General features: G+C 45.3%; 1 pseudogene; it reads left to right on the top strand.

Annotated features, from left to right (window-relative positions):
• The first annotated feature begins 212 nt into the window (after positions 1-212).
• Positions 213-668, top strand: LOC102752113 (annotated as a pseudogene).
• Positions 669-8459: the final 7791 nt, after the last annotated feature.

Below are 8459 nucleotides of genomic sequence, written 5' to 3'. Positions count from 1 at the left end.
CCGAGTCCAGGTGATTCTGAGAGCACATTATTAAAGATGGGGACAGTGAAACAAAGAAAAGGCTTAAGATAGAAGAGGCAAGATCGCAGCAACAGGAGTGAGCACAGAGTGGGCCACCCAACGCACGAAGGAGCCACGGGAACAGGAGGGAGCCAGGCTCTCTTTCTCCTCTGGTCCCAGGTGCTTTGGGAGCCGCAGGCTTCCGTGCAGACATGGCCGAGTACAAGAACCACACAACACACAACCAGTCCCGAAAATGGCACAGAAATGGCAACAAGAAACCCCGATCGCAAAGATACAAATCTCTTAAAGGGGTAGACCCCAAGTTCCTGGGGAGCATGAGCTCTGCCAGGAAGCACAGCAAGAAGAGCCTGAAGATGCAGGCCAACAATGCCAAGGCCATGAGCACACATCCTGAGGCTATCCAGGCTCTCGTGCAGCCCAAGGAGGTCAAGCCCAAGATCCCAAAGGGTGACAACCACAGCTCCATCGACCTGCATACATTGCTCACCAAGCCTGGGAAATGTGCTCGGGACCACATCATCAAGAGTCTCAGGCTCTGCCCGCCGAAGTCCAAGGCCAACGCTGACACCAAGCCCCAGGCTTTGACTGCGGCTCAGGCTCAGGCTCCCAAAGATATCCAGGCCCCCAGACAGGCTCCACAGTAGAGGCCGCTGTCTGCTGATGTGAGGATGGATCACATGGATTCCTGGGCTGCTGTCCACATAGAACTGGTGTCCTTCTGTGCTATTGGTACAAATAAGCCTGAGGAAGTGAGCCACGCTGGGCTGCCTGGACTCAGGAAACAAGTTACAGCAGATAAAGGAGGGCCCTTGAAGACAGGTTCAGGGGGTTAACCTGGGGTGAGCGGCCACTGCCCGCTGCTCCCCTGGTTGCAAGTCTCATGGGGACCCTTAGAGCTTAGGAGAAAGAAAGCAAAACTACATGCCTGAGGAAAGGAGGGTCTCTGGTGCTCGAGAAAGAGCACCCACTGGGGCATCTTTTGTCTTACGTTCTTACCTGTTTTCTAAAGGCGGGAATTTAACAGGAGGTTTCAGGGAAGGGTCTCAACAGAATATTCAGCAGCTTTCCAGGTGTGTTTGTTAATATGCTAATGCATCAAAATGAGGGTAGCCCTAGCCAGGTTTGCTCAGTGGACAGAGCCTTGGCCTGCAGACTGAAGGGTCCCAGGTTCAATTCCGGTCAAGGGCATGTACTTCGGTTGCAGGCTTGATCCCCAGCCCTGGCTGGGGCGTGTGCAGGAGGCAACCAATTGATATGTCTCTCTCACATCGATGTTTTTCTCTGTCTCTCCCCGTCCCTTCCACTCTCTCTAAAAAAATCAATGGAAAAATATCCTCAGGTGAGGACTAACCACAACAACAAAGAGATGATGCAATTAGCAGCTATTAACTATTTTGTCTCAGTTTCCCTCATTCCACTTGCCAAGGAATTTCTCCAGCTTCTTACTATCTTTCCTCACGACCATCTCCTGACCCGGTGGAATGAAATGGGCACAGTAAATTATGCTGGGAAGAAGGCACCACCAGACAGAAGTATGCTTTACCCTAAAACAAGCAGTTATTGATTTTCTGTTGGAGGTAAACACTTCATACCCTAGCAAGTGTGAGACCAATGTCACTCAGATATTTTATTTTTGGCCTTTCTTTAATCTTCAGTTCTAATTTCAGGTTAATGTCAAATTTAAACCTCTACGCCTCTGGATCTCTCCGCGCCCCCCCAGACAGCTGCGCCTTTGACAGCTGGGAGGAGGGAGGAGTCTCGCAGAGGACAGGGGAGGCTGAGAACTTGCCCCTCAGTGCCCTAAATATCAACCATAAAACTGATGAACTGTGGCAACTGGGTTGTCTGAGTTCATTCGAAATTACGTCTTGGTAACGTTCATCGTTGTTTTCAATTATCACCCCGAAATCATCCGTGTTGAGCCTGAGGTTCAGCCTCCCAGCTCTCTGAATCTCCTTTGCATTCCTCTTGCTGCTGCCCCCCATCAGGTGTGATGCCCACTTCACCGGATACCTAGGGCAATGGGTCCTCTCTTGGGGGAAAAAATACAAAAAGATTATTTTATTCTTTAAGGGATTAAATCTAAAAAGATTGTCCTGATTCAATGAATCCAAATTTTGATGTGTTGTGTTTTTAAGGGTATCCCCCTTCAACTATTCACAACCCAGTTATAAACTCGTGTTTATTTTATATCTTTTTGTCTCCATCCTCTTATGACTTTATAACATTTACCCTGACAAGTTTATAAAGAATATTGAGGTTGATACTTGCTGGTCTTAGTCGAAATTAATCAAAATCCATCTGTTCCTTTCTCAGCCTGCACAATTTCATTACCACTAAACCAGGGATTATAGGATTCTTACGTCTTTTTTTTTCCAACACAGCTCAGCTGATTGAGAAACAATGATTAAAGCTACTTTACTTAAGGAAGATTGTTTCCAATCTTCTCTTCTTGCAAGGCAGAGAGAGATGAAAGCATCTGATCCTGAAATATTTATATCCAAGGCTAGAGATCTGTATTGGAGACATGATGCATGATTGAACCAAAAACTTTTTATTTTAAAGTCATAGTTCTTATCTTTACACTTACTCTCCCCACAAGCTGGAGGAAATAGGCCCTAAATAAATTCACCGCCCCTATCCCAGGTAGATTTTTCTATCTTTATCTATAATAATAAAAGCATAATATGCAAATTGACTGAACAACCAAACAGCAGAACAACTGTCCAGATGATCAAGCTATGACACCCACTGGTGCCAGGCCAGCCAAGAAGGGTGCAATACAATTGGTCACAGGCCCAGCCATCGCTCCATGATGGCCCTGCAGAGGAAGGCCCAGGCCACCAGCAGGCGGGGCAATCAATTGGGGGGCTCCAAGATCGCCCCAAAGAGGGAGGCTCAGGGCACCGACCAGCGGTGCTGTGACAAGTAGCCTGGACCTCCCTCTGCAGGGCAATGCATTGCGGAGCCCTGGCTGGGTGGGCGAGGCCTACCTCTTTGGGGCAATCAATCGCGGGGCTATCAGACTGTGAGAGGCACAGGCCAGGCTGAGGGTCACCTCCCCATCAGTGCACGAATTTCATGCACCAGGCCTCTAGTTTAATTATAAATTCAGTGCGGCATAATACAGAGACTCAAAGATGAAGCTTCCCTTTCTGACACTGACTATTCACAGGGATAAGTATCCATTATCCTTATGTGGCCTTAGAATGCCTGCTTTCAAATAAATGCAGAATACAAAGTAGAGGAAATAAGTCTAAGCCTTCCACAGGGTGGTACCTTGATCTGGAATTCAAGAAATCTAAAGGATCAGAAGTGATTACTAAAGAGTAATTCTGGATTTAACCAGCCTCAGACAGGTGCCATAAGTAACTACTCTGACTTTATTTAAACCTAGTTTTCATGCATTTTCCTCTAATGCTCAGATCTCAAGCATACATTTGGATGAGCTTTGACAAATGTATACACTCATAGACCATTACTCCAATCAAGGTCTAGAGCATTCCATATGCTTAAGTTTTTCATGTGGCTGCTTAAAAAAAGAAAGCGAGACCAACCGATGTGGCTCAGTGGTGAGCGTCAACCTATGAACCAGGAGGTCACAGTTCGATTCCCAGCCAGGGCATAGTTTCAGGCTCGATCCCCATTAGGGGGTATGCAAGAGGCATCCAATCAATGATTCTCTCTCATCATTGATGTTCCTATCTCTCTCTCCCTCTCCCTTCCTCTCTGAAATGAATAAAAATATATATTTTTTAAAAAGTAAGAGAATTATTATATAGCCTTCTGCTACTGGAATGAACTCCCCTCTAAATTCCACAAGGAATAAACTAAAACCTGTGAGCCAGTTCCCTGGGGAGCCAAATCTCATTGGAAACCAGTGAATGTCCAGGGCCTTTTAACAACACAACACAGGAAGGAACTGATCCTGATGGGCAGACAGAGGGATAGCATCATGGCCCAAACTCCGATTAGAAACACGATGATTCCCTGGGACCAACGCTGGAGCCTGGCAGCTGGTGCCGCTCGTCCTCTGAAAGGGAAATTGAATGAGGCAAGGCCGATCTGGGCCGACCTGTTGGATGAGATTGCCTGGGGGTTGTTCGAGGCCCTAACTTCTACACAGCCGTTAAAATTTCAGTGTCAGCAGCCCCAGAACTTGCCTCTGTGCTGGACACCAGGTCCTGTGCAGCAGGAAGGCAGGTACCAGCCTTTATTCCCAGCCCACAGACACAGCCTCAGACGGCATCCCATGTGGCAAAAGTCTTATTGCATAAAAGGAGAATTATAAATACTCATCCTTAGAAATTATGAAGGGCATATAGAGAAAGCCAAAGAAGTGGAAATTTCTCTTCATTCAGTAACTGCTGCTCGGGGACAGTACAGAACTAAGTGAGAGGCGTATGTGCTGACTGTAAAGTATAATAGAAAGAGTTAAGCCCTGGCCAGAGGCTCAGTTGGTTGGAGTGTCACCCTGTGCACCAAAGGGTCGTGGGTTCAATTCCCCGTCAGGGCACATACCTAGGTTTCGGGTTTGATCTCTGGGTTGGGATGTGTGTGGGAGATACCAATTGCTGTTTCTCTCACATAGCTGTTTCTCTCACATAGCTGTTTCCCTCTCACATAGATGTTTCTCTCTTTCTCTCTCTCCTTCTCCCTCTCCTTCTCTCTCCCCCTCTCTCCCTTCTTCTGTCTCTCAAATCAATGAAAATATATCCTCAGGTGAGGATTGAAAAAAAGAGCTGAATTATGCAGGTTGTTTCTCCTGGTTTGTTTGTGTAACTATGAGTTCTATACTTGCAAGTTTTATCGTCCCTCTATTGTGCAGCACCACAGTGGAGTCAAGGCACCAAACCTAGCTCAGTCCAAACCCCAGTTCTGCCACGTTGTGGGTGACTTTGAATAAGACTTGCTTCTCTGTACTTCTGATACCATTGTAATTAGCTGGTTATTAATAATAGGAAAAGAGCAAAGGGAAGGCCAGACATTATAGGCATGTCATTTGGGCAACTTCACCAGGAAGCTGCATTTTCACACTCCCCAGGGAGCACTGCCCCATTCCCTGCAGATCCCTGGGGGGAAGGATTCAACAAAGGGGGGATATATGCATGCCCTGTGACATTGGGGTGGCATAGGAAAGGTACTTGCCTATCAGTTACATTTAGCAGCGTAGGGGCAGCGAGCGCTCTGTGTAAGAGCCAGACACCACATACTTCAGGCTTTGACGGCCGGGTCTCTGTCCCTGAGGTGTGAAAGCAGCCACAGAAAGTTTGCAACGAATGGGCATGGCTGTTATTTATTTGTGGACACTGAACTTTGAATCTCATATAATTTTTTAAGATTATTTTTAGAGCAGTTTTAGGTTTATAACGAAATTGCAAGGAAGGTAGAGAGATGTTCCATGTACGCCCTGCCCCCAGACATGCACAGCCTCCCCCATTACCAACATCACTCACCAGATGGTACACTTGTTACGAAGGTTGAACCTACATGGACGCATTGTATCAGCCGAATCCATACTTTCCCTCCCGTTTCACTCGTGGGGCTGCATGTTCTATGAGTTTGGAGAAATGTGTAATGATAAATAACCACCATTACGGGGTCACACAGTGTATTTCACTCCCCTGAACCTCCTCTGTGCTCTGCCTGTTTATCCCGTCTCCCCATCCCCCGGGAACCACCGATCTTTCCACTGTCTTCACAGTTTTGCCTTTTCCAGAGTGTCACCTAGGTGGAAGCATACAGCATGCGCCTTTTCAGATTGGCTTCTGTCACTCAGTCATATGCATTGAAGGCTCCTCCTGTCTCCTCGTGGCTTGATAGCTCACTTCTTTTCGGTGCTGAGTAATATTCCATTGTCTGGAGGTACTGCAGTTCATGTAACCATTCACCCACTGAAGGATATCTTGGTTCCAAGTTGTGGCAATTAAAAACAAAGCAGCTGTAAACATCCTTGTGCAGATTTGGGGGTACACCTAAGTTTTCAACTCCTTTGGGTAAATATAAAAAAGCACAATGGCTGGATCACAAGGTAAGACTATGTTAGTTTGTAGGAAGCACCCAACTACCTTTCAACGTGGCTGTGCCGTGTCGCGTTTCCCCGCACGTGAGTCCTGCTGCTCCTCATCGGCCGGCATGAGGGACTGTCAGTGCTCTGACTTTGGCAGGTACGCAGCAGTGCCTCATGGTTGTTCTAATCTGCATTTCCCTCATGACGTATGATGTGGAGCAGCTTTTCCTATGCGTGTTTGCCTTCTGTAGATTCTCTCCGGTGAGGTGTTCATTAAGGCCTTTGACCCAGTTTTTAATTGGGCTGCTGGCTTCCCTTATTGCTGACCTTCAAGTTCTTCGGATATGTTGGTTAACAGTCCTGTATCAGGTATCTTTTGCTGAATCTCATATCATTTCCAGGTGTCAAAAAATGTTCTTCTTTTGATATTTTTCAACCACTTGAAAACAATAAACAACACTCTTAGCTCACAGGTTGCATAAAAACAGGCGGTGGCCAGATTTGGCCCACAGGCCAGAGTTTGCCAACTCCTCAGTCAGCGCACAGGGTTGCGTATTAACTCATGTAAAGTCCTCAGACCAGGACCTGGCACAGCATCAGCACCCTTTCCTGCTCGGATTTATTGTCATTATCTAGTGGAACGTGATGAATGCTACGCTCTTCAAGGTTCTGGTACCAGTAATATTTCCAGAAAGTTAACCTTATGGGCTTCTAGTTTTCAGAAAAATATAGGGGCCCTCTAAGAGACAGTGATCTTCGTGTCTTCCTCCGCTGTCTCGGAAAGGTGGCGAACACTGCCTCCAGATGTGGGTCCGACATACAAAGTGCAATACTGGCTAGATCCCATCACTTCAGGAACGATTTTTTAAAGCCAGTGCTGTCCAATTTGTACATTAAATCCCACAACGAGATTTATTTACAACATTAAATCATTTCCTTGCTGCATGGCTCTATTTTTAACTATTAAAATATTCATCACACACTCTGAGAACCTAACACCAAGTGTTTTATGACCTCTTAAAGGATGGCTTCTTTCAAAAAGTCACTTTCAAATGGGATGTCAGTCTCCACGTGGGCCAAATAAAGAGAGATCCATTGTCAGATATCAAAGGAAATAAAGAAGATATCATTGCTCCGGGAAAGACCACCAGACATGGATTGATTAAACATAAATGTATGTGATGAGCAAAGCTGTGGGTGGTGGAGGTAAGGATGACAAGTGGAGAGGAATCTGAAGTTTCCCTAGTGCACAGTCTATCCTCTAAGACAATAGTTCTCAGCAGGAGGCAACCTGGGCCCCCGCCAGGCAGGTGGCCGTGCCTGTAGACATTTCTGGTTGTCACAACTGAGTTGCGGGGTGGGAGCTGCTACTGGCATCTACTAGGTAGAGACCAGAGATGATGCTAAATTTCCTACAATGCACAGCACAGTCCCCCACAACAAGGACTATTAACCCAAAATAGTCAATATTGCAGAGATCGAGGAACCCTACTCTTTGGGAACCCACTTCACATCTGACTGTCTTGCTTTTACTTTGAATTGGCCATTACAAGCACATGGCAAACAAAACTGGAAAGTGTCCCTCCCCATGATTCTATTAAGGATCACAATTCAATTTGATCTCTCCAGCCATCACTTTTTCAAAGGCATTGTGATAGAAAAATTATAAGTTTAATGTTCATTTAAATTACACAAATTAATTCAATTGCCCAGAAGAAAACTGGTACCAGGTCACCAGAAGATTGCTGAACAGCTCATGCTAACTTGGTGATTCAGTTTACCACAGAGGTAATGTGACCAATGTTTGAAAGCTAGTCGGCTAAGGACATCTGTACTTACTGTATTAATTTGGATCCAATTGTACTCCTTGTTCTCTACCAAAATTAATCTGCTCAAGAACATAAGGCTCTTTTTAGACCAACACAAGGTGAAAGAAGAGGAGAAAATTAAATTCCATCCTTTTACAAAGAATCAAAACACTAACTAAGCAGGAGAACTGATAAAAAAGCTTCCAAATTAATTTATGGGGAGTCAGAGTAATTCTAATTGATCTTAATGTAATTTAAAATTGTAGGTATACTAATTAACATTGTATATTTAACACGGTTTTTAAAATTGTAATATCGGTTTAAAACTTTTTTACAATAAAATTCTATTTAAGCTGTATTTGTAGAGTGCTTTGCAATTCTGTTTAAATGCATCTATCTCTGTAGAGATTTGTAGAGTGCTTTATAATTTATGAAGTTCACTCACATATACTATCTCACTTGAGCCCTAAAATAATTCTGAGAAGAAGGCATGGCAGGATATCATCGCCGACTTAACGATGAAGACACGGGCTTCAGTCCCGAGTATAAGTCCCTTGGGCTTAACAGAACACTCAAGCAAAAACATCGTGTTTTACAAAGTTGGGGCGGGGCGGGAG

This window comes from Myotis davidii, unplaced genomic scaffold, assembly GCF_000327345.1.
Source record: "Myotis davidii unplaced genomic scaffold, ASM32734v1 scaffold821, whole genome shotgun sequence".
Classification (NCBI taxonomy): domain Eukaryota; kingdom Metazoa; phylum Chordata; class Mammalia; order Chiroptera; family Vespertilionidae; genus Myotis; species Myotis davidii.
The sequence above is the reverse complement of the archived record's forward strand: the minus strand, read 5'-3'. Positions and strand labels throughout refer to the sequence as shown.